The 23,386-nt window shown below is 37.1% G+C and overlaps 1 long non-coding RNA gene across 1 annotated transcript; it reads left to right on the top strand.

Moving 5' to 3' along the window:
• The first annotated feature begins 1,979 nt into the window (after window positions 1-1,979).
• On the top strand, window positions 1,980-2,702 carry LOC123923915. Its single transcript, XR_006814522.1, has 2 exons — window positions 1,980-2,293; window positions 2,407-2,702. It is a non-coding gene; the product is annotated as an uncharacterized LOC123923915 (long non-coding RNA).
• The last annotated feature ends 20,684 nt before the right edge of the window (window positions 2,703-23,386 follow it).

Below are 23,386 nucleotides of genomic sequence, written 5' to 3'. Positions count from 1 at the left end.
TGTTATCAACTGTGATAACAGTTTCTCTATCAAGTTATCTAAGAACCCTATCATGCACGGTATGTGTAAACACATAGATGTGAGATTCCACTTCCTAAGGGATCTAAGCAAAGATGGAGTAGTTGAATTACAATACTACAAGTCACAGGAGCAACTGGTAGATATCACGACAAAGGCCCTCAAACTTGAAAGTTTTTGCAAATTAAGGGAGGAAATTGGAATGTCTGACTTTCCAAACTGATTCAGTGTGTTACTAAAGGATGTATGACTCTTGCATCATCAACATCAGTGCCTTTTCTTGCTTGTTTTTTCATTACAGTTTGCTTATGTTTGTATCTTGCAGTGCTTGTGCTCATGGGCGCGCTTGCAGCCTGTGTCTGTTTGTTTCTTGTATTTTTGCTTTTATGATTCTTTCTAAGTTTAAGTTGATCAGTTTATAATGATCAGCTTAAGGGAGGGTATGTTAGGAAGCATTTGCTATTGGGCCTAGATTGATTGGGCTTGGCTGGTTTTGGCCCAATTGTTGTAAGCCTATATAAGGCATTTGTGATGAATGAATAAACAATGGATCATTGCTACCAACCAACAAATATGAGTAGCTAAATTTTCTCTTGTGTTGAAATTAGGTTAGTTATTTATGATTTTAACGTAAACATCTAATCTGGCTGATTATATATGAAGGATATGTTTTGTAATGTGTATGATTTATTCTCGTTCTGGGTTTTTGTTTCTTAACAAGTTCTGTTTAAATCTGAATATAACAAAGAAGTAACAAACTTTCTTATCGTAAAAAAAAAGGAATAAACTTTCTCTTTTTTTTAAAAAAAAAACTTTAGTTTTTCAAATATATATAAAACAAGATATTGAAAAAGATAACAATAATTGACAAAGGGTATAATTGACCAATCGTATCCTTAAAACATAAACTTGATGGTTAATTATAAACGCTAAATATGATAGAACTGAACATTTATAAGAAAACGAAAAGAGAGTATATTTAAAACAGAGCAGTTTAGAAAATCTGACTTTTATATCGCATTCTATTGCAATGTTTTTTAAATATTATGTCAAAAAGTAATGTAGAGTCATTTGGTTAAATTCTAGAAAAGTTTAGCAAACTTACAATATTTAACACAAGAAACAAAATCTAATAACAATAAATATATTTATATTAATTTAAATAGAACGGTCTTATAGACTTAAAATATTTTTTTATGACTTATAGTCTAACATTTTTATCAAAATAATATATTTAAAAAATCTTGATCTTCTATGTTTTAAAAAATACGGTCTGGGATATTGTATAATAGACCATATATTGTTTAGTAAAGAGGAAAAATAATCAAGATTCGATCCTCTCATTTACTCTCCTCCTCATCTCTTTTCATCCTCTCTATCTTTCTCTTAATTAATCTCACTCTCTCTCATTATTATTTTAAAAAAATTTATTGAAGAGAGAGATTGAAATTAAGAGAGAGAGAGAGATAAAAAGGAAGAGAGAGATGGAGAGGAGAGTGAAAGAGAGGATCCAAATCCAAAATAACCGAAGAGAATTCATTCTCTATTATCACACCCCTACATGTCACCTCAAAATTGATTGATTTTTTTACACAATAAACTTTGACTTGCCTTTGACTCCTAAATAAACTATATGGTCAGATTAAAACACATTGATAATAATAAATTGAAAATTGAATTTTCCCCAATAAACTTATACCCATCCCATGGCTCATATACGGTCTATAAAGACATATTGAGAAAAATAAATTGGAAACAGACTATATGGATATATTAAAACATATTGATAATAATTTATTTTTGAATGACAAATATAGTAATATATAAAAAAGAGTAATTTATTTTTTTAATTGAAAATTAATATTATATATTATATAAAAAATGACAAAAGTACAATGTAAAAATAGAATAATTATAAGAGTTAAGTTAGAATAACAAGATATCAGAATTCAGAAGTACACTATACCAAAATTCAAACGAACTCTAAAATTAAACAAAAAAATGAAATGCACCTCAACATCACCACCGCAAGATGAAATGCACCACAACAGATTAATAATAATAAATTGAAAATCACAATCTAACTCAAAGTTTTTGATATGATATGATATTAAAAAATTAAACTGATGTTGTCATCTATATACATATAGTGTTTTCTCAAATATTTTGTAGAGAACATCATTTACATTTAGAGTTATGAATTCATCTGCTATGAAATTCTACACCATTTTCATGTTCTTCTCTCTTGTCATCATTCTTCTTATTTCCACATGTGGTACAAACTAACTATGCAAATTATAACATTGTGTGTGCTTCTTTAATTCTAAGCCTTATAATTTAAGCTCTCAATTATTATTAATATTATTATTATTTTCTGTTTATGTTTAGAGTCAATGGGAATATTTCAACGTCGTTGTAGAATGACAAGTCATGCATGGGAAGGAAAGCGTTGTCATTTTGATATCTTGAGTAACTCAAAATGTAATTCAATATGCGTCAACCTGGAGCATGCAATGTCTGGTGCTTGTGAATATAATCCTCGTTCTTACTCAGTTACTACAACTTGTTACTGCAACTACAATTGCAGCAAATACAGAACTTGGTAATTAGTTTAAATTAAAAGAAGTCGAAAGTTGAACCAAACTACTTATTAATCAACTTTCGGCTTCTTTTATGTTGGTGGATATTGATTTGTTGAAAGTTTGTATTTGATCTTATAAAATCTTCTTTTTGAAAAAGAAAAAAAAATCCGAACAAAAGTTGATGTATCAATCAAATATAGAAATTAATTGTTTGTGAAAGAAAGAAAACCTTATAAGGAATAAAAATGACCTATAAAATTTTATCAATCAAATAATTACCAAAAGCTATTATGAGTCATAATATTTTGTAGTCCGGCCGGTCCAATTAGGCCATTGGGCTAATATATGTAGTTCACATATTTAATTCGGAGTTTTACTTTTCACACTCCCGGTATACATGATGATTAAATTGCAAGTATACAATTTACCGACAAGTCATAGTTAAGATATCGTGTTCACGAGGATTGTTGCAAATCAATCAAAACGAACTGGATTAATTATTACATGCAAAAGTAAAGACAAGATTGGGGGGAAATATAGTTCATAGACATTCTTTATCAAACTTGAATATAAGATTTTGGTTTAACAAAAGATGAAAAGTGATTGAAACTCCTAGAATCCGCAAATTCCATAGTTTTTTTTGAACAAGATGACTTATAATGAATTAATCCTTTGTGTTAAAGATAGATTAATCACAATGATGAAACACAATCTCTTGGAAATTTCATATCCTCTCTATCAATCATGAATTCCAAATCTCTAAGGTAATTCCATGATTAATTGAGGTTTTAAGAACATTAATCTCAACATCACAATCAATTAACTTCAAATCTCTAAACTAATCAATTGCTCAAACAACCTAGATCTAGATTCAATTTCATTCTCAAAGTAAATTGCATCATAAATCACCTCAAATGTGATCAATATAAGAGAAGCATTAAACTCAGAGCTATTTGATTAACACAAATGTACAATCCATTACAAAGGCATAAGCAAGCTACATGGTTCAATTACAAGGAAAAAGTTTCATCCAAGAGAATCAATCCTAAAGAATTAGTTACTCATGCTTACAAGTAACAATGGAGGTGAAGTCATGGTGGAAATTGATATGGAGAAGAATTGGAGTGATCTTTGCTTAATCTTGCATCCAAGGTCCAAGGAAAGGATGATCCAAGCTTCAGTGGTGATGTTTCTCTTCAATCCTTGCACCAAAATTCGTAACCCTTTTCAATTGGAATCATTCCCCTTTTATAGATCTCCAAAATAGAGTTGTAACCGCCAAATTTCGCCCCATGCAGAATTAATTTCGCACCAAGCGAAATTCATTTAACACGTGGCAGCTTCTTACATGCTGAAAAATGGCTTCAGCAGGAAATTCCACTTGAGGCGTAATTCAGGCTTAAAAATTCACACTAGGCGAATTTTCCATGCGTGAAGACAGAGACTGCTCAAAACTCACCAAATTTCGCCCCAGGAGAAATCCATGCGAAATTGGGGCGAAATTTTAGGACTTCAATACAAAATTAAAGCTTCTTTCTTCCGTGACAAGCTACCTTCATAACATGTGTTTCGCACTTACTCCCATGCTTAAAACCATCAAATAGTTCTTCAAAATCCCTGAATTGAGTTACTTTTGGTGTGTAATAATGGAGTTATCAATACATGTGCACCCCCTGATATTCTGAAATTACCCCTCTCACCACTTGGAAAGCAAGTGTGTAAATATGAAAAATTGGAGGGGAAAAAGTTCGCTTTCTAGATAGTGTTTACACTGATTTTTGGTAAACAACCGCTAGTTTAAATTAATTACTTGAGAGATCAACTAGTAAATCTCGGGACAATTGTTCATGCATTTTGTTAAAGGAAACTTGGAAGTTTATCTTTGAAGACATCCTTATTTGATAAAAGAACAATATGTTTAATTTCTGAAACATATGTTAAATGTGATTAAAGCAAGTTCACTCGAACGAGGGAACTAATGAAAAGCAGAATTTGTAAATGCTTTAAGAAAATAAAGACTTATGAAAAGTAAATTTGCATTTAGAATGTAAAAGTTACAAAGAAAATGTAAAGGTTCACCGATTCATACATCTTTCTCGAGTAACTCGTTTCTCGCCTTAACATGGATACTTTGAGTGTTTGAGATTTTGTGTAAATGAATTGTGACCCCTACTTCGACTATACATACTTCCATTTATAGAAAAACTAAGCAACGTCTATCCTAACGTTAAACTACTAAACTTCAGCCACGCGTCCTTTTGCATTTGAAATGAACCAAGGCCTTTAAACCGTTGTAACCGTCGAAGTCGAATCACACTTAAATGATAAAAATGCTCTAAGTCCATAATTCTTGACTATTTCTGAAATTCCTGGCACACAGTGGACAGGTGTTGCTCAAGGTGTAGCAACACTTGTCTGTTGTAGACAGGTGTTGTCACTGGTGCGCCAACACTTGTCTTATAAACAGAGCAAATAACATAAAACAATACAAACAGTAAAGTAAATAACACACGAGAGTTGTTAACCCAGTTCAGCCTAAAGCCTACTCTGGGGGATACCAATCCAGGAATGAAGTCCACTATCAGCAGTATTACTTCGAAGCTAAACTCACCCGTTTACAACTTCTCACTTAATCACTACCCAATGACCCTTCTACCTAGGAACTCCTAGATATGAGACCCCGTCTCAATTCCCACCTTAGCAACACAGACAGCGCTGCTATTCAATTCAGACGATTACAACGATTGGAGACACACTCCTAAAAACTAGGATTCACTCTTGCTTAAAAGCTTGCGAGTAAACCACACAACACAATAGAACAATCTCCGTACTTCAAAGCTTAGGAGAAGTTCACACTTACAACTCAATAACACTCAGGTCCTAAGCTTGCATCAATGAGACACAAGAAAGGCTCACAATTAACACTCTAAAATCCTAAAACACACGCTTTGTAAGAACACGATTTTAGATGCTTGAAACCATATGCTTGCCTTCGTATTTATAGTAGTAGAACGACTTGGGCTTCAAGACAAAATTAGGGCTTCTAGAATTGCGGCAGCAGTGATATATTTTTGAAAACAATAGTTATATTTTTGAAACCGCAAAAATATATTTTCCAAAAATATAATTCTTTTGGAAAATAAAACTAGGGTTTAGCTGCCTCATGAAACACATTAAACACGTGCGCCTTCTTCTGTAAGAAACCTTGACATAATTCTTCAAACAGATCTTCAAAAGATTGAGTAGAAAATAAAAACATCCAGCTGACGCGCGCAGAACAGAGTCAGGTGTTGTTCCAAAGTGTCACAACACTTGGGGTCAGCACACTTGTCTCAACACTTGGCTAAAATATGTTTTTGCAAAATGTAGCCAATATACAAAAACCCAACAATCTCCCCCTTTGGCAAATTTTGGCTAAAACAATATTAGACCAGTATATAGAGAGATACAGTATTACCTTTCCTTCGAGTCAACATGATCACACAACTAGGAAAGAAAGTAACACATAGTAAAACTACTCCCAGAAGAAATAAGTAGTATCAGAGGCAATGCAACAGCGGAATAAAACAACTAGCCTCATGGAACAACACAAGGGAGAAATAAACTCCCATAGTAGATGCTAAGTAGGAGAGATAAACTCCTAATAGTTTAACGCGCATCCATTCATCATAAGAACAACAGGGAAAAATAAATTCCCATAAACATCTGAGAAAAATAAATTCTCAGTCATAGTGGATAGTGGACTCAATAGTCAGGTGCCATAACACTTGGCACAACATTTGTCATCAAACGTATTCAGGCGATCAAGAGATAATATCACTCACACTCCCCCTGAATTTATGCATACAAACACCAGATAAAGAAAGAATAATCACTACTCCCCCTCAGTACATGCATATTACTCACACTCCCCCTCAATACGAGCATACGAACAATTTCATGCAAACACAGTCACCAGATGTGAGAACATCTGACCACACACTTGTCACACACACACACTACTCCCCCTTTTTAGCCACAATTTAGACAAACATCAGGAATAGGAAATCATAGTGTACCAGAGCATAGAGAATATCAGTGTGCAGTTATTACAGACCATAGAGCACACACAGGTGCTAGAAATTCAGGGCCTAGCCCATAAAGGAATAACAAAAGAAACACCAAAAGTACATCAGAAACAAATATAAGGAAACATCAGAAATCAGAGTGAAGAACTTTCATCAGAGTCCTCCATCACATCCTCATCCTCAGACTCACTAGCCTCTTCTCCTTCTTGTCCATTTGGCTCACCCTCAGCCATCTCAGCAGCTTCCTCAGCCTTGAGTGCCTCAATTACACGGTCTATTTTCAGCTTCCTGGCTTCAAGAGCTCTGCTAGTTTCAGTAAGATCAGCAATCATCTGTTTCCTTGAAAGTACACCACCCTGGACAGATGTGCCAACACCTGCTGCAACATTTGTCCCATCCAGCAGCCTCTGCTCAATCACCAACACCCCTTTCCTTTTACAAGGAACATCAGTACTCCTTAGTATATCTGGGTGTTGCTCAAGAATGATATTGCATAGCAGAGTGGGGAGAGCCACTGGCTTCTCAACAGCATAAGTCAGGGCATGGCTTAAAGTTTCTTGAAAGAGATAAGCTCCATAGTCAAAATTGGCCTTGGTACCCACAGCATAGATGAACCTACCCAATCCTCTTGCCACATCTCCTGAGTGAGTTGTAGGCACCCAATTATGGGCAGCAATCCTATTTAAAACAGCATAAAATGGTGAGAGGGAAGTTGCAGACAGCTTTGCTTTGCTTGGCCACACTTTAATTTTTCCACCAGTGAGGACCTTGCAGATTTCATTATCTGTGGCTTTTAGAGGAGCCACTTCATCAGAGCTTCTTTGGAGATATTGGTTTATCACAATAGGGGAGAATTGCACACACTTTCCACGTACAAACACTTGCCTGTATTCAGGACTTGCTGGATCATTACAGTCTGCAGCCACATTAATCAAAAATTCTTTGACAAGCCTGTCATAGCACTTGTCCAAACCAACCACAGTTTTCATCAGACCTGCATACTCAAGAGCTTCTACAACACTAGGACATTCAAGAATATCATTCTTCAAATTCCTTTCCAGAGCCAGCCTCCTATGATATACAAATTTCCATCTTGCAGATCCATTTTCCAGATGGAATGAAACATTGTCTAATGGAGCAGATGGAACATATTGAGGAACCTTCTTCCTTCCTACACTTTTCCTAGATGTGCTGCCAGATGCAGCAACATCTGTCTCAGGTTCAAAATCAGAATCACTTGTTGGAGGAGCTTTTCTTTTCTTGGTCTCTGACCTAGGGACCACTTTACTGACAGGTTTTGGAGGTCCATACACAGGCTTTTTACCAGTACCCTTTCCAGCCTTAGATGGTTTGGGTGTTTGGACAGGTGTACTAGCAGTCTCTACACCTTTATTAACCCTACTTCTAGTCCTCCTAGCCACACTAGCCTCAGAGTTTGTAGGGACAGCCTTATCACTAGCAGTAGTTTCATTAACAAATATAACCTCTGGATTATCATTCATAGCTTTATCAGGAACAGTTTCTTTATCAGTAGCCTTAGGTGGGGGACTCTCATCAGACTCAGAATAGTCCACCAGATTTTCTTGTGCCAAAGATGTGGGAGCATCTGGCACCACATTTGGCGCAGCGCCATGTGTTGCAACATTCGGCGCAACATGAGTCTCAGGAGCAGTTTTCTTGAGAGACTCATCAGCAACAGCTTCATTGGTCTCAGTGGAAGCACCAATATTAGCATCAACAGCAACAGGGGAGTTAGGAACACTTTTCCCCAAATTTTCAGACATATCAGGGTCCTTTAAACCTAGGGTTTCAGCAGATTTTGGTGTATTAAGACCTAAATTAACAGAAATCTTACCAGATGCAGTAACATTTTCAACTGTAGGATTGGAGACAGGCGTTGCAACACCACTTGATGGTAGTGGATCAACATGTAGTTCAGACATTGTAAAACTTCTCCTTGATTCATACTTCGATTTCTTGCTCTTACGCTTTGAACTTTTAATTGCAGCAGGAGAGGAAGGATTTGTATTCGTTCGCGATGATTTATCCTTCTTTGCCACGGATTTTCTCCTTATCTTTGGACTTGTGGCAGGTATGGTGTTGAGAGGAATCGCATTTATCGCCACTTGTGGTGACGGAACATCTTCATTCTTCGTTGGTGAGGATTTTCCAGAATCAGTCATGATTATTGAGTAAGATTTTCTGAGAAATGTAAAGATTAGAACAAAATTGGTGAAGAAGTTGGAGAGATTTTGAGCGAGAGAAGATGCAGTTCTGTTTGTGTTTGGAACGAACACAGGAAGTTGAGCAGTTGGTTGCGTGTTTTGGGAATAAAATAAATGTTGTAATGATTTCCCTTTGTAAACGTGCAGAGAGTGTAGGAGGGAAGATAAAGTAACTGTTGTACACTCTCCTTGCAATAACTGCTATTGATGTTCAAATAGGCAAATTCCTAATTTGCCCCTCAATTTTTCAAATTGACTTGCGTCCAAAGCTTTAGTAAAAATGTCTGCTAACTGTTCTTCAGATGTAATGTGCTCAAGTGTAACAATTTTTTCTTCTACAAGCTCCCTTATAAAATGATGGCGTATATCAATATGCTTAGTCCTACTATGTTGAATAGGATTTTTAGAAATGTTTATAGCACTCAGATTGTCACAGTAAAGTGTCATGACATCTTGCTCCACACTATACTCTTTCAACATTTGTCTCATCCATAACAATTGAGAGCAACTACTCCCAGCTGCTATATATTCTGCCTCAGCTGTTGATAGAGACACACTATTCTGCTTCTTACTAAACCAAGATACTAGATTGTTTCCCAAGAAGAAACATGCACCAGAGGTGCTCTTTCTATCATCAGCACTTCCAGCCCAATCTGCATCACAATATCCAATTAAGGTAGAATCATTACCATGAGTGTATAGAATTCCATAGCCACATGTTCCATTGACATATTTGAAGATCCTCTTTACTTGAGTCAGATGACTCATCTTAGGCTCAGATTGGTATCTAGCACAAACACCAACTGCAAACATGATATCAGGCCTGCTAGCTGTGAGATATAGTAAGCTCCCAATCATACTTCTATAGAGACTTTGATCCACATCAACCCCTTTTTCATCTTTGGTAAGCTTCAAGTGTGTAGGTGCAGGTGTCCTTTTGTGACTACCACCTTCCATACCAAATTTCTTCACAATGTTTCTTGCATATTTTTCTTGAGAGATAAATATGGTGTCTTCCATTTGTTTGACCTGAAGACCTAAAAAATAAGTTAGCTCACCTACAAGACTCATTTCAAATTCAGATTGCATTTGATGCACAAAGTGTTCCACCATTTGTCGCGACATTCCACCAAATACAATATCATCCACATATATCTGAGCTATCATTAGTTTCCCTTTCTCTTCTCTTACAAACAAGGTTTTATCATTACCACCCTTCTTGTATCCATGGCTGACGAGGAATTCAGTCAATCTTTCATACCATGCTCTAGGGGCTTGTTTCAATCCATAGAGTGCTTTCTTTAGTTTGTAAACATGGTTAGGAAAGCTTGGATCTACAAACCCTTTTGGTTGCTCAACATATACCTCTTCATTTAGATAGCCATTTAGGAATGCACTTTTTACATCCATTTGATATAGCTTGAATTTTAAGATGCATGCCACAGCCAAGGGTAATCTTATGGACTCCAAGCGAGCAACTGGAGCAAAAGTTTCATCAAAATCTACTCCTTCTATCTGGGTGTATCCTTGTGCTACAAGTCTGGCTTTATTTCTTGTAATATCACCATTTTCATCAGTTTTGTTCTTGTACACCCACTTTGTACCAATAACATTTATACCATCTGGTCTAGGTACTAGATCCCATACCTCACTTCTTTTGAACTGAGTTAGTTCATCCTGCATAGCATTGATCCAGTATTCATCAGTCAAAGCTTCTTTAACATTCTTTGGTTCAATCTTTGATATGAAGCATGAATTGGAGATTGCTTCTTTTGATCTTCTTGTTGCAATTCCTTGATTTGGATTTCCAATGACAAGTTCCAGAGGATGATTCTTCTGTGTTCTAGTAGATGGTCCCTTGTTTGGTCTAGGAACCTCTGTAGTAGATTCAGAATGTTGATCAGGTTCAGGTTCAGATTGATCATCATCAGGTGTTGGGACAGGTGTTATGACATCTGTCTCTTCAGCTGGATCTGCACTTGTTGTATCACTATCATCAACTACAACATTAATTGATTCCATCATAGTTCTTGTTCTGGAGTTAAAAACCCTGTAGGCTCTGCTGTTGGTTGAGTAACCTAAAAAGATCCCCTCATCACTTTTGGGGTCCAATTTTCTCCTAGGTTCTCTATCTGCCAAAATATAACATTTTGACCCAAACACATGGAAATACTTCACAGTAGGCTTCCTATTCTTCCATAGTTCATACAGTGTTGTAGCAGTACCTTTTCTTAATGTTACTCTATTGTGAATGTAACATGCTGTATTCATGGCTTCAGCCCAGAATTTGTAAGGAACATTTTTGGCATGCAACATTACTCTAGCAGATTCTTGTAAGGTTCTGTTCTTTCTCTCAACCACACCATTTTGTTGAGGTGTAATAGGTGAGGAAAACTCATGAGTTATTCCTTCAGCAGCACAAAAGTCAGCAAATTTAGAGTTCTCAAACTCCTTACCGTGGTCACTTCTAATTCTTACAATACCACAATCTTTCTCCTTTTGAAGTTGTAAGCAAAGATTTTTGAATTCTTCAAAAGTCTCAGATTTTTCCCTAATGAAATTGACCCAAGTATATCTAGAGAAGTCATCAACAACAACAAGTACATATTTCTTACCTCCAAGACTCTCCACTTGTATGGGCCCCATCAGATCCATGTGTAGTAACTCAAGAACTTTAGAAGTGGACAAGTGTTGCAACTTCTGGTGCGACACTTTGGTTTGCTTCCCAATCTGACATTCACCACAGATATTGCCTTCTTGTATCTGTAAGATTGGTAGTCCTCTGACAGCTTCTTCTGATATGACTCTCTTCATGCTCTTCAGGTTAAGGTGTCCTAATTTTTGATGCCACAGCTTAACCTCTTCATTTTTAGTTAAGAGACATGTAGATACATTACCTTCTTCAAGGGGGGTCCACAGGTAGCAATTATCTTTTGATCTAACACCCTTCATAAGGATGTTTCCTTCATTATTGCTGACTAGACATTCATTTTTTGTAAAGTTGACTCTCATGCCTTGATCACATAGTTGGCTTATACTAATTAGATTGGCAGTTAGTCCTTTTACAAGGAGAACATTTTCAAGTTTTGGTAGACCATGGTCAATCAGTCTTCCAATACCTTTGATTTCCCCCTTTGCTCCATCTCCAAATGTCACAAAGCTTGTGGCATAGGATTTTACCTCTTTCAAATACTTTTCAACACCAGTCATGTGTCTGGAACAACCACTATCAAAGTACCAATCTTCTTTTGATGATGCTCTGAGAGATGTATGAGCAATCAAACTTTTCCCACTGCTTTCAGCTGTATACTCCTTGGTATTTGTTGTATCATCTCTTTGCTTCCATTCCATCTTTGTTTTAGTGATGGATTGATCAGATTCTTGTGGAATTTCATTTGGATATCCATATAGTTTGTAGCAGTAAGGCCTTATGTGCCCCTTTCTTCCACAGTGGTGACATCTCCATGAGTGGTACCTGCTTCTAGGTCTAGGTATAAATCTAGGTCTCTGCCATCTTTGCTGATGTGGTGCCACATGTGGTGACACTTGTCTCTGCTGTCTAGGAGCCAGGTGTGGCGACATCCTGTCATGCATTTTTGGAGAAGGTTGTTTACTTATCTCAGGTATGTATTTCCCTTCTTTGTTGTAATCCATAATCCTATTAACATTTTTGTATTCATACCCAATGCCTGTTTTGGATCTACTAGGAGCAGGCAAAGTTTCCAGGATTTCATCTAGATCACTTCCTTTGAATAGCCTAAGAACATGCTTCTTTAAATTCTCAAGATGAGAGTTTAATTCAGTTACCTCTTCATTCAGATGAGCTATCTCAGTTAGTTGTTTGATCTTGTCAGCTTCCAAGTTGATGATAGTTGCCTTCTGTTCCTCAATGATCTTTAAACTATCTTCCCATTTAGTACTAAATTCAGAGATTCTTGACATATTAGCAGCTCTCTCAGTTTGCAACTTAGTGATTGTTTCTTTTTGTTCTTCAGAGACTCTGCAGACTTCTGCACTCTTCAGACACAGCTTTTTATATGATTCAGCCAGTTCATCAAAGGTCAGTTCTTCTTCACATGATTCAGTGTCAGATGTGCAAACACTTGTCAATACATGTATAGCCTTTGCAGTATCAGTTTCTCCTTCAGAATCTTCATCTGACCAAGTTACAGTTAACCCCTTCTTTTGTTTCTTCAGAAAGGTACCACATTCACTTCTAATGTGACCAAACCCCTCACATTCATGGCATTGAACACCTTTATTTGGAGCTGATTTTTCATCTGTTACAGGTTTTCTGAAGTTCCTGTAAGTGTTGCGCCCAATGTCAGCTGCACCTGTCTTAGGGCGTTTGTCCATTCTCTTCAGTACTTTATTAAATTGTTTTCCCAAAAGAACCATTGCATCAGAGATGCTTTGTTCAGACTCTGTGTCACTCAGTTGATCTTCTTCCTCAGCATTTGAAACAAAGGCAATACTTTTGTTTTTCTTATCCATCTTTTCATTTGCAGCTACCTCATAGGTTTGTAGTGAACCAACCAGTTCATCTAGCTTCATATCTGTGATATCCTTTGCTTCTTCTATAGCTGTGACTTTCATGTCAAACTTCTTAGGTAGAGACCTGAGCATTTTTCTTACCAGCTTTTCTTCAGGTATCTTTTCACCCAAGGCATCAAATTGATTGTCAAAGTCAAGTATGGTCATGTGAAAATCCTGAATGGTTTCATCATCATTCATTCTAAGATTCTCAAACTTAGTTGTTAGGAGTTGTAGCTTAGACAACTTCACTTTAGAGGTACCTTCATGAACAGTCTCAAGAATTGTCCAAGCTTCCTTAGCACAAACACACTTTTTGATGAGTCTGAATATGTGTTTGTCAACACCATTATATAGTGCATATAATGCTTTTGAGTTTGCAAGAGCAAGCTCATCCTCTTCTTTGGACCATTCTTCAGCAGATTTCAACTCAAGAGTTGGTTTGCCATCTTTGTCCATCTTCACAGGAGGAGTCCACCCTCTCAGAACTGCCTTCCAAGTCTTGCTATCAATTTGTTTTAGAAAGGCCATCATGCGGGACTTCCAATAGTCATAGTTTGAAGCACCAACCAGAAGAGGTGGTCTGGTAACAAAACCTCCTTCTTTGTCCATCCTTGCCAGAAAAAGTTTCCCTGGAGCTCACCCTAAAATTCAGAACAGGGTGCCTGCTCTGATGCCAATTGAAATTCCTGGCACACAGTGGACAGGTGTTGCTCAAGGTGTAGCAACACTTGTCTGTTGTAGACAGGTGTTGTCACTGGTGCGCCAACACTTGTCTTATAAACAGAGCAAATAACATAAAACAATACAAACAGTAAAGTAAATAACACACGAGAGTTGTTAACCCAGTTCAGCCTAAAGCCTACTCTGGGGGATACCAATCCAGGAATGAAGTCCACTATCAGCAGTATTACTTCGAAGCTAAACTCACCCGTTTACAACTTCTCACTTAATCACTACCCAATGACCCTTCTACCTAGGAACTCCTAGATATGAGACCCCGTCCCAATTCCCACCTTAGCAACACAGACAGCGCTGCTATTCAATTCAGACGATTACAACGATTGGAGACACACTCCTAAAAACTAGGATTCACTCTTGCTTAAAAGCTTGCGAGTAAACCACACAACACAATAGAACAATCTCCGTACTTCAAAGCTTAGGAGAAGTTCACACTTACAACTCAATAACACTCAGGTCCTAAGCTTGCATCAATGAGACACAAGAAAGGCTCACAATTAACACTCTAAAATCCTAAAACACACGCTTTGTAAGAACACGATTTTAGATGCTTGAAACCATATGCTTGCCTTCGTATTTATAGTAGTAGAACGACTTGGGCTTCAAGACAAAATTAGGGCTTCTAGAATTGCGGCAGCAGTGATATATTTTTGAAAACAATAGTTATATTTTTGAAACCGCAAAAATATATTTTCCAAAAATATAATTCTTTTGGAAAATAAAACTAGGGTTTAGCTGCCTCATGAAACACATTAAACACGTGCGCCTTCTTCTGTAAGAAACCTTGACATAATTCTTCAAACAGATCTTCAAAAGATTGAGTAGAAAATAAAAACATCCAGCTGGCGCGCGCAGAACAGAGTCAGGTGTTGTTCCAAAGTGTCACAACACTTGGGGTCAGCACACTTGTCTCAACACTTGGCTAAAATATGTTTTTGCAAAATGTAGCCAATATACAAAAACCCAACAATTTCGATTCATTGGCTTCCATCGAAAGATTCTTCAGTCTCGAGCTATGAAGCTTTTCCATTAGGATTCTCTTGTTCTTAAAGACATTACCCTTAACCTTCATTTAAACGATAAGAGAAAGAATCTCTCTTGTTTTTGAAGACATTAAAGACTAAGGCTACCTAAAGCCATTTCAACAGGTTTTTTTAGCAATAAATGTCTTTGGAACTGGAGATTATAACATATTTTACCTTGAGCTAAAATATGGGATAACAAATTGCCCCCAAAAATGCTTATTTCGATTTGAATGACTCGAATGAAATAAGAGATTGGCATTTTTCAAAGTACCTCTTTCCAAACGCCATCCCTTCTATTTCGATTTGATGATGTCATGGCATTTAAGAAGATAACCGTTTCACTTCTTACAAAACTGTCACGTTCTGCGTCCTTTTGAGTAGTGGGACACGCGTCAGCCTGAGAAGTTGAATCGTAATAGACAAAAAGCGCTTTTTCAGCATTTATCCCTTTTTTTATTTAAATTTTGTCTTAATCCAAGATTGCCTATAAATAGAGCTCTGTCACTTCAGTTGAAACTTTTCCAACTTCTTCCAAAGCTTCTCACGCTCCGGAAATCTCTCAAAATCTTTCTCCCAATCTTGAAACACCAAAGATTCAAAACAAATCTGAACTCACCGGATCTTTGATTACCTTCTTCAGTTCGCATCTTTCAAGATCTCAGATCTACATCTTTTCTTCTGTTTTCCCAAGAACTTTCATGGCGTCTTCATCTAACAAGTTTCAAGTCCCTTTTGCTGGAAAATGGAGCGATTTCTCCGTTGCTGATGATGGAACGAAGTATGTTCCAGAACCCAAAGGTAGCAAAGAACATCGAGAAATCTGGGAAAGTCAGGTAATGATTCCCTTTGCTATTGATAAAAATGTTTATGCTTTTGGTGGTCCGATTCCAGATGATATGAACTTGACTAGGGAAGTAGATGAGATATTTCCATGTCTCGAAACTTGCGAACCCAGAATCTTTGACAGCAAACCCTATAACTTTGAATATATGCTGACAAATTATAAACCCTTTCGATCCCATCCTTATTACGGAAATAGCCTTTACCTTACTTGGCTTGATCGAATAGAACAATCCTTTGGCAAATTCTGGAAAGATTATGGAATCTTCGAGTTAATACAATTTTCTAGGATAGGGCCCAAATACCAACCTGAAATGCTCATTGCTGCGATGCATTTCTTTGAAAAATCTACCAACACCTTTCACTTCAAAAGTGGTATGATGACACCCACCCTGTTCGATGTGTCAGCTATCACAGGGTTAAGACCCACTGGCAAAACTTACAGCCCTAATGATGTTAGTGATAACATCACTTTAAACTACAAAGAAAACGCCTTTTCTGCCTTTATCCTCAAACATTCAGGACCTGAGAATGAAGAAGTCTCAGATGAGGAACATGTGGCCTTTCTTACTCTATGGCTATCCCATTATGTATTTTGCTCTCGATCTCTCCAAATTGCTAGGAAATTTATACCTATGGCTGTGCAAATACATGAAGGATGCCATTTTGCCTTAGGACGCCTTCTGCTGGCAACCCTGTATGAGTCGATTGGGGAAGTTTGTGATAACCTAAAAGGTTTAGTTCCTGCCAAATCGAAATCGAAGAAAGCCGCCACGGATGGATGTTTTCAAGCTGCCGGGCCAATGTGGCTATTACAATTGTGGTTAAATGCCACCTTTGAAAAGGAACTTGGTTTGTTCATTCCCACTGAACATCATGCTTCGATAGCTAAAAGGAAAATTGAAGGCACCCGCTTGATAAGGCTTCAACCTAATCCCCTCGAACAAAACACTCAACAGCTTTTCATGAAGTACATGAAAATTTTCTTAGCCATTGACCAATTCAAGCCTGAGCATGCCCCATTTGTGAAGAGAACCATTGGTCCCTCCTGGTTCGTCAAAGAGATACCAGTGTTGAATCCTAATGCTGAGGAGGAAATAAATGAAACCTGGACAGCATACTTAGATCCTACCATTCTGTCTATTCGAATTGGTACCCTATCTTCTGAATATGCATTAATTGGGTATCAACCGAATTTGGTCTCTAGACAGTTTGGCTTTTCGCAGCTTCGACCAAAGAGCATGTATATAAGAAAGAAGAACATCGTGCTTGGGACTACTGTGACTTCCACTTTGTATGAAAGGTACATGAAGATTAGTCATGATAACGTTTATGGCTTCGAGCCATTTGACTTCAACCTTTCTTACTACTGTACACAAGAGTTTACCATCTGGTGGAGGCGCTATTTCGACAGCAAACACCTAGGAGATGCGGTGCTTATCTCGAGGTTGGAGAGTGGGTTTACTCGACCTCAGATAAAGAGAATCGAACAGCAAGTCAAGACTACAGGTAACTTGTCTTTATATATGCACTTTCTTTTACCAAATATTCTCATATTGTTTCGATTTAACCTTTTGCTTATGTTTCCTAGTTACCAAGAAACAAGCTGCAGAAACTGTTAAGACAGTTAAAGAACAAATAACACCAAAGGCAGTTGAAACAACTGGAGAGCCTTCTAAGGTACTTACTGAATCGAAACTTGTTTTCCTTTGAAAATTCTAAGTTAAATCTTTATTTTTCTAACCCACTTCTTCTAGGTACGTAAAAGACCAACCAACGTCCCTTCCACTGAGACTGGCCCATCGAAGAAGCCAAAACCTAACACGATAGTCGTCAGTGACGAAGAAGAGGTATAAGTTTTTCTAACTTATTTTCAAAGTTCCTTCCAACTCAAATCCATTAATTCAAATGTTTCCTATCTCGACTCCTATCCGCAGGAAGAAGAAGAAGAACAAAGTTTCCAGAGAAAAAGGAGCCAGCCTTCTGTGATTATTGAAACAAATATCCCAGAAACTACTTCTGATGATCTTTCTACTGAAGAGAAGGAAAAGAAGATGAAAGAAAAGAAAGAAAAGAAGGAAAGGAAAGCAAAGAGGAAAGAGGAAAAGAAGAAAGAAGGAAAGAACAGTTCAGAGGATCGAACCCGGGATAAAAAACATAAAAAGTCAAAGTCCTCAAGTGATCCCTCTGCAACCAACCTTAAAACTCCTTCGATCTCGAGTGAACAACAAGAGCCTACTCCTGAAGCTGAAGTTCAAGAAGATGTTGCTATGCCTGATGCTACACTCAATGAATCGGACAACATGCCCCAGCAAGACATCAATCCAGAGGTACTTGAATTACTTGCATTTTCTCATTTATCATAACTAAAGTCATATTCCCTCATATTCGATTCTGCTTTGTAGGACATTATGTCGAACAGGTCTAGTGGTGATACCTTTAAAGATAGTGAGACCACTATTTCTGAAAAAATCATACCGGAGCCCATTCAAGATCAACCAGAGCATCCTATATCTGCAGAAACTGATACTAAGACCTCCCCTTTCAAAGAATGGAACGAAAATCCAACAGTCGAGGTCGATGCTGATGAAACTTCCTCAGAGGAAGAAGATTTTGATTCTGAAGCCATAAAGGAAGCAGAGGCTGGTGGATCAGAATTGCTACCTGAAACCTCGACATCGAAGCTGTCAGCCAGCCTAGGGCTCGCTGAAGAAGAATTCATTTCCTTGCAAATTCATGATCCTGAGGCTGCTTTGAAACTTCTGATTTCTAAAACAACTACTGATCCTGTGAGCTCGAGTGGACCCAGCAATTCGACTGCTTCAGATTCAGAAATCAATTCTTCGGTTCGACAAGACTCTCTGATTTCGAAGCTATATACTGACTTCATCAATGGAGACATCTTGGCATCAGTTGAGGAACACCCTGCTAATGCTTTCAAACATAAATCCTTTTTGAATAAGTTGCATAACCCTCAAACTGATCTCGAAACCTTGGGGAAAGTCATCCAGCTCGAATCGATTTTGGACCAATTTGCTACTACGGTGCAAAGCCTCAAACGCAACTCTCAGAAACTTGTTGGTCAGCAGGCTGCTTATGATGCATTATTCGAGAAGGCCATGGCTGCTCAATCGAAAGTTGACCAAATGAAGGCACAAGTTCAGCAACCAGGCCTTGGGATTCAAGAATGTACCAACAATATTTCTAAGTGGGAGGCAGAGATAGAGTCTCTTCGAGCCGAGATTGCTGATCGAGAGAAAAAGATTCTTGAAGAAAAAGCAAAGCGTACAAAGATTGAAGAAGCTGTTGCTGCTACCACTCAAGAATCTATTCGCGAAGCTGCGAAGGAAGGTATTTCTCACTTCAGTGCTGCCACTGTGATCAAAGAAGAGATCACATCTCTCGAAGATGCAATCAAGATCCAGACTGTCGAAGTTGGCCTTATCAAGGATCATTATGCTGATTTCAAATCCAAGTGTTTGTCTTAGATTTTCTTTTGATGTTTTTTTTTTTTTAATTCTCGAACAATTATCTGGTTTTATTTCCATTTGGTTTGTACCTTTGACAATTGCCTCTTATGGCACTTTTACTTTGTTTATGCCATTTCAATTTCGTTTCGAATATTTATTCTGTGCTAATATTAACTTCTAAAAGCGTTGGTTTATATTTTTTCAAATACTTACCATTTATATTCAATGTTCGCTTTTCTGGAGTTAATTCTTCTATTTCATACGCACCATTCGAAAATACTTGTATTATTTTAAAAGGTCCTTCCCAATTTGGAGACCATTTGCCTAAAACTCTATCTTTTTTGTCCATAGGCAAAATAACTTTCCAAACTAAATTCCCCACGTCAAAGGTTTTTGATTTAACCTTCTTATTATAGGCCTTTGCTACTCTTTCTTTTTGTCTACTTAAAGTATCAAGCGCTCTTAGCCTTTCTTCGTCTAAATCAACCAATTCATCAAACATCATACTCCAATAGTGATCAGTTGGTATCTCCATTTGCCTTTGAATTCTGATAGATTGCAAATAAATTTCCACTGGTAACACGGCATCATGACCATATGTTAATCGAAATGGAGTAGAATTTGTTGATTCTTTAGGGGAATTTCTACATGCCCATAAGACTTGATTTAAAGTCTTGTTCCAATTTCTTGGCTTTTGAGCAATATGTTTTCTGATTAATCCAATAATAATTTTATTGGCAGCTTCTACTTGACCATTTGCTTGTGCATAATAAGGTGTCGAAGTCAAAAGTTTAAACCCTGTTTGCCTGGCGAATTCTTGCATCTTTCGACCAGTAAACACTGAACCTTGATCAGTTGTGATGGTTTCAGGGATTCCAAACCTATAAATAATGTGGTTTTGGATAAAACTTATAACTTCTTCTTGATCAACGTTGGGCAGGGGTATAGCCTCGATCCATTTGGTAAAATAATCAACACCAACTATTATGTATTTTTGATTTTTTGATGATGCTGGTTTTATTTCACCAATTAAATCCAATGCCCAACCTCTAAATGGCCAAGGTTTTATTATCGAATGTAATTCACTTGCAGGTACATGTTGGATTCCTGCATGTTTTTGACATTCTTGACAACCTTTAGCAAAATCTATGCAATCTTTTAACATAGATGGCCAGTACATGCCTTGTCGAACTAAAAGCCATTTCATCTTATGGCCTGATTGATGAGAACCACAAGCCCCACTATGAACATCAGATATTGCTATGTAGGCCTCATTCTCACTAAGGCATTTCAACAGTACTCCTTCGAGGGTCTTTTTAAACAATTCATTACCAATGATCACGTAATTTGATGCCCTATATTTGATCTTTCGAGGAGCACTCCCGATTGGATTTTCCAAATATTCTACAATTGGTTTTCTCCAATCACCATCTATTAAATTGTCAATAACCAAAATTTGGAGTTCATCATAATTCATTTCTTTATCAAAATTATTTATGTCATTTGGTGACATCTCTGCCCCCTCAAGTTTTGGTATTGACAATTCCAATTGCATTGGCTCATTAGAAATCAATTTTTCTTTGATTTCTATTAATTGTTCTAGCTTTTCTTTGGACACTTTGTATCCTGAAGCAATCTGGGCTAAGTCATTTGCTTCTTGATTTTCTATTCGAGGAACATGTTCTATGTCAATCGAATCGAAACGTTTTAGTAACGCATTTGCTATGACAAAATAACGAATCAAATGCTCTTTGATACATTTGTATTCTTTTGTCAGTTGTTTCAAAACTAGTTCTGAATCACCTTTTATTTTAATGTCTTTTGCCCCCAGGCTTAATAATATTTCTAATCCTGCTATCAAAGCCTCATATTCAGCTTCATTGTTCGAACAAATACCATTAATCCTGTATTTGAACTTAGTGGGAATTTTTTGTGGGGAAATTATCAAAATACCTATTCCAGTACCATGTTGATGTCTAGACCCATCGAAATACAAAGTCCATGGTTCTAGAGCAATGTAATTTTGAGGTGATTCGATTGCTGAATGATCAACAATGAAGTCAGCCACTATTTGGCCTTTAATTGCTTTCAAAGGCTTGTATGAAAGTGAATATTCAGAAAGAGCTAAAGCCCATCTCCCAATTCGACTATGAAAATTGGTTTTAGCAACATATGTTTAATAACATCATAATGAGAATAAACATAAACATCAATAGGCTTTATATAATGCTTCAATTTCATACAAGAAAAGTACAAACAAAGACAAAGCTTTTCAATACTACTATATCTAGTTTCAACATCATTAAGGACTCTACTTAGATAATAAATGGCCTTTTCTTCGCCATTTTCGTCCTCTTGGGCTAACATACTACCTAATGTGGTATCAGATGCTGAAATATACAACTTCATAAACTTATTTCTAATTGGTGGCATCAGAGTTGGAGGATTAGACAAATATCTTTTGATTGCATCGAATGCTTCTTGCTGATCCTGCCCCCAAGTAAAAACATCCTCTTTCTTGAGTCGAAGCAATGGTGAAAAAGCTTGAGCTTTACCACTTAGATTCGAAATGAATCTTCTCAGAAAGTTGATTTTTCCCAACAAGGATTGAAGTTGCTTTTTGTTTGTTGGAGGGTTAGTCTCCAAAATCGCTTTTGTCTTGTTTTGGTTTATCTCAATGCCCTTTTTATGCACCACAAACCCAAGGAAATCTCCTGCATGTACACAAAAAGCACATTTCAATGGATTCATTTTCAATCCATATTTCCTCATTCTTTCGAATGACTTTTTTAAACAAACCAAATGATCATTTTGTGATGATGACTTAACAATAATATCATCAATATATACTTGCATAAAAGTATCTATAAAATCATGGAAAATTGAGTTCATTGCTCTTTGGTATGTGGCTCCAGCATTTTTCAATCCAAATGGCATTACGACCCATTCATAGGTACCTAAAGCCCCTGGGCATCGAAAAGCTGTTTTTGCCACATCTTCCTCAGCGATAAAAATTTGGTTATATCCAGAATACCCATCTAACATGCTAAGATATTCGAAACCTGCTGCTGAATCTATTAACATTTCTGCTACAGGCATCGAATATTCATCTTTAGGGGTAGCATTATTTAAGTCCCTAAAATCTATACATATTCTAAGAGAACCATTTTTCTTAATGACAGGAACTATATTTGCTAACCATTCGACATACCTGGTAGTCCGGATGAACTTGCTTCTCAGCAGCCTTTCAATTTCCTCCTTGATCTTAGATAGGATTTCTGGTGCAAATCTTCTTGGTGATTGTTTAACTGGTTTCTTGTCTGGTCGAATGGGTAATCTATGTTCGACCAAATTTCTGTCTAGACCTGGCATTTCATTGTAATCCCAAGCGAAACAATCTTTGAACTCTTTAAGGAGTTCGACCAGTTTATCACGCAAGTCCTTTGGGATATTGGCACTTATGTACGTTGGCCTTTTGATAGAGCCATCTCCAATATCTATTTCTTCCAAAGGATCTTGGGCCTGCATCTTTTGACTGGAACTGGAAGGATCTTTCTCAAATCCTAATGGTTCTTCATCATAGATGCAGTCCATTTTTTGAGTCATTGGCAATAATTTGCCATTTTCATAGTTGTTGGCTTTGACAGCCATGTTTTCTTGCAGCATTGTGGCTTCTAAAGCCATCTTTATCTTGTTTTCGGCCATATAAGCCGAAATCTTGGCCCAAGCATTGGGCTTAGTCATCGTAGTATTCTTCAAGGTCCCACCCAGTTGGGCGGACTTTGCCTTCATCCACATGTGGACCTTCGTCTATCTCCTCTCTCTCCCAAATGAATCCATGAGTTGGATCCAATTTGACAGAATGGTAGACATTATCAGCAGGGG

Source organism: Trifolium pratense, linkage group LG4, assembly GCF_020283565.1.
Source record: "Trifolium pratense cultivar HEN17-A07 linkage group LG4, ARS_RC_1.1, whole genome shotgun sequence".
Lineage (NCBI taxonomy): Eukaryota > Viridiplantae > Streptophyta > Magnoliopsida > Fabales > Fabaceae > Trifolium > Trifolium pratense.
The sequence above is the reverse complement of the archived record's forward strand: the minus strand, read 5'-3'. Positions and strand labels throughout refer to the sequence as shown.